Source organism: Danio rerio, chromosome 22 (genome assembly GCF_049306965.1).
Source record: "Danio rerio strain Tuebingen ecotype United States chromosome 22, GRCz12tu, whole genome shotgun sequence".
Classification (NCBI taxonomy): Eukaryota; Metazoa; Chordata; class Actinopteri; order Cypriniformes; family Danionidae; genus Danio; species Danio rerio.
In genome coordinates, this window is record NC_133197.1 from 23,432 (window position 1) to 26,571 (window position 3,140).

A 3,140-nucleotide genomic window follows, 5' to 3' on the forward strand; every position below is an offset into this window, starting at 1 on the left:
TGGGGTTACAAATCTTCAATAGATCTGTTTGAATTGATGATTTTTTAAAAGGTCTGGAATGACTGGTGTAGGTGGTGTTGATGCACAATGTGCTGTTGTGTGGAGGTGCTAATCACCAGTAGAAGACTGGGCTTCAATTAAGGCCTGTTTGCCCCCGGCCACCTTCCCTGCGTGCTGTCCAAGTGGACCCAGGGAGGCTGAATACTTACCACTCCCCCAAGTGACCTTTTGTTAACACCGCAAGGTTGCCCAGGCCACCCGAGAAGAGTCTGAAGATGTTTCTCTATGGGACCTACTCTGGCTAATCCAGAGACCAGGCTCCCCAGGACCCCAGATATCTCCAGGGAAGAGGAGAGCCCTGGCCCAAATCAGCTGAATCCAACAGGTAGATTCAGGAGGAAAAGTTGGCCATGAACTGGTCATTGCCTTCTCCTCACTCCCTGCTGATTTTCTCCAGAACACCTCCAGTCAACATCCAAGGAGTTCCATAAATCCAATATGATCAAAATCTCACCCAAATGTGACTGGAAGTATTCAAAGAGATAATCCTGACCTCCCACTAATTAATAGAAGTGAAAAATTTAAGAGGTCAGGTCGAGGTTCAGTCTGGCGGATATATCTCTGTAAATATATCATTCTTCTACCAAACGTCTCCCCTAAGGCAATGCAAGAACCAAGCAGACATCATCCTTATCAGGGATAACCGTTGGGAGCATTACCCTGAAGAACAGGAGACCCTGGTCCATTGACCAGGTGTTGAGACGCAGCATTTCGGCAATGGTGATGACCATTTGTTTGTTTGTGTTTTTCTTTGTTCTTGTTTGTATATTTTTATTCAGAATTTGATTATCTGATGTCTAAGTTGTTTTTCCATACTTTGATTATCATATTTAAGCTTATGAAGCCCTTTAAAATCGTGTTTTATTAGAGAATAGACCATATGCAAATGACTCATTAGTATTCGTGTTTTTAGACCAATCCTGTGTGTCCTCAGCTGAGTGTGCTTTCGGTCAGGTTTAATCCTTTATATCTCGGCCGTTTTTTAATGTTTTGGTTTAATTTTTTCTGCATTTTAGTCAGTTTGTTGTGTAGAATAAGTGTTGAGCAAATAAACTGTCATTACTGATCAAAAATATTTCTTTGGGGTTACCGTTTATGAGAAGTACAGCTGATTTAGTGTGGTACTTTACAATCTGTGTATACAGACTGTCTCCATTCAAGCAATCTGTTACATGCAGATTATTGGAGATGATAGTGATGAAGTGGTCATGTCAATGATATTAATAACACACATACACATCTCAGTTGTGTGTTTTGATTAGCATGATTCAACAATGAACAAACAGTGCACTTAATAAAATAGGGAAGCAGTAAAATACGGAAACTAACTAGCAGCAAAAACTGAAGATCAGCTTGGCAAGGTGTGAACACAATGGTTGGGAGTAAAGAAGATAGAGGGGAAATGAAATCATCTTAAATGGTGTTAGTTCTGTGAGAGAGTTTGCTGAGGAATTAAATACATTTTACTTGAGGTTTGATGAGGGGGATTTTAAGTCAGAAAAAGACATTTTAAAACACCTGTCATGTAGTAAATCCGTAAACATTATTAGGACTCAGATCAAAGAACTCTTTCAGAGAATTAATAATAAAAAAAGCCCGGGCCCAGATAATATTGGTGGTAGGGTGCTACATACATGTGCTGAACAACTTTCTGAAATATTTCATTGCATTTCTTCAGTCTCTTACATTGCAAAGAGTTCCTGAAATCTGGAAGAAATTTGCTTCTAAAACCAAAACTAAGTTTTTGCAGGAGTTACATGATTTTAGACCTGTTGCCCTTACTTCATTAGTTATGAAGTGTTTCGAGAGAATTATTAAAGGTAAGATCTTATTGTATTCAAAGGATAAATTTGATCGTTTGCAGTTTGCATTTAGACAGAGCAGGGGAGTTGAAGATGCTAATGTTCCACTGTTAAATTACCTGTTTAATCACCTGCAAAAGCCCAAGACCCATGCCAGATTGTTGTTTTCCTAAACTGGAAAATAAAGTTGAGTCTGAGTCATCTTGTCAACATTCTGACCACTGCACGTACACACACACAAGCACACAAACACACACACAGCAGATCATCAGCTCTACATTCATTATATCAGGAGTGATTTTACTCCTGCCAGTCATTGTGCTTGAACATGCTGAGTTGCTGTACACAAGGCTACATTAATCATAAATAATCATAAATAAATGAACTACATTCAATATAACACTGACATCATATAGAGAAGATCAGCAGCTCCTCGTGAACATCAGCAGAGTCAGAACACAGAATACAGCACGGCGTGAAGAACAGAAGAACACTACAGAAGAACACATGAGGAGAACGCAGCGACCGGGCCATCCTGCTGCTGCTGCGTGTGTGCGTGCAGGCGTGAGTGAGTGTGTGTGTGTCTTTGTGTCTGTGTGTGTCGTGCCTGCATGCATGTGTGTGTTACAGACACAGACAGAGAGTAAAGCAGAACATCAGAGGCAGAACAGGGGAAGGTCTGAGATTTTTTTTATTAGTGGGGGTGTCTTGAGGGCAGAGCCAGTCGTTGGGGCGGGGTCTCCCATGTGGGCGGAGTGGCTTATCCACAGGAATATTTCTGGGTGGAGAGAATGAAGTGTATCCTGGCCAATCATCACTGAACCGCTTGCTAGCTCCACCCCCTGAGCCACTGCTGGGCTCCAGCTCACCTGCGTGCACACACAGACACACACACACACACACACACACACAAAGGTGATGGTTGGGTATTGCTCATTTCTTTGAATCTCTTTCATTTTCTTAACCATCCCCCAGATCTCCTCTATCGGTAGGGATGGCTGTTGTGAAACTGATGTTTTGACATGGTGTTGAGATCCCAAAGCACTTTTCAAAACACTGCACTGAAGCATGATCCAAAACACCCATATGATATGACTAAAGCGATTCAAAGCATCAGTCATTTCAGAGGTGTTTGGAGTCCTGGCGAATCTGTGTCTCACCGACAGGGCCAGAAAGCCCCTCTCTGTCATGTAGCCCAGTGGACTGTGCGTGTGCACAGAGAAATGTGCTGCGATTGACATGAGTTCAAAACCCCACTTGTACAAATACACTGAAAAT

General features: G+C 42.0%; 1 protein-coding gene across 8 annotated transcripts in view; it reads right to left on the reverse strand.

Moving 5' to 3' along the window:
- Positions 1 to 2,535: 2,535 nt before the first annotated feature.
- Positions 2,536 to 3,140, reverse strand: part of LOC141380113 (uncharacterized) — a 95,973-nt gene continuing 95,368 nt past the window's right edge. For all 8 annotated transcript variants that reach the window (XR_012397573.1, XR_012397571.1, XR_012397567.1 and 5 more), the window contains one exon: positions 2,536 to 2,731. The gene's annotated coding sequence lies outside the window, so the exon portion shown is untranslated. The remainder of the gene's footprint in view (positions 2,732 to 3,140) is intronic.